This window comes from Galeopterus variegatus, unplaced genomic scaffold (genome assembly GCF_000696425.1).
Source record: "Galeopterus variegatus unplaced genomic scaffold, G_variegatus-3.0.2 Scaffold11245, whole genome shotgun sequence".
NCBI classification, from domain to species: Eukaryota; Metazoa; Chordata; class Mammalia; order Dermoptera; family Cynocephalidae; genus Galeopterus; species Galeopterus variegatus.
In genome coordinates this window covers 17,651-18,111 of record NW_007737356.1, presented here as the reverse complement: position 1 = coordinate 18,111, position 461 = coordinate 17,651, and the positions used below count along the sequence as shown (strand labels likewise).

The 461-nt window shown below is 49.5% G+C and overlaps 1 pseudogene; it reads right to left on the bottom strand.

The window, feature by feature from the left end:
- Positions 1-368: 368 nt before the first annotated feature.
- Positions 369-461, bottom strand: part of LOC103610504 — a 16,799-nt pseudogene continuing 16,706 nt past the window's right edge.

Genomic DNA, 461 nt, shown 5'->3' with positions numbered 1-461 from the left:
CTTTTGAGGTGCTCTGTCCCAAATTCTAGCTGCCTTGGTCTCTATCCCCTGATAAGTTTAAATATAAATACATCTGCACCACCTTTAATCCAACTGCTGTCCCAGCGTTCACACAGGGAAACGTGAATCTGCCTGTAGGATGTAAGCATTCCCTTCTCAAGTCTCTAGCACAAGACGACAGATCAGAGGGGAGGCTGTCCTTCCTGATCAGTCCACATGATCACCCGGTGAAAGCACGGTTTTCTGGTTAATTGTGGTTGTGTCAAGAGTAGTTAACCATGTCATGGTTGCTTGATGGAGGAGGCATGGTCCAGAGGTCCCATCTGGCAGGTCCTGGTGGTGCTGTCTTCCCCAAGCACTCCTAACTCTCAGCAACCAGGGTCCAGGACCGTCATGGTGGCACTCTTGAAAAGGGGGTTATCCTGTGAGAAACACAAACACGGACTGTTAGTACCGGTTCT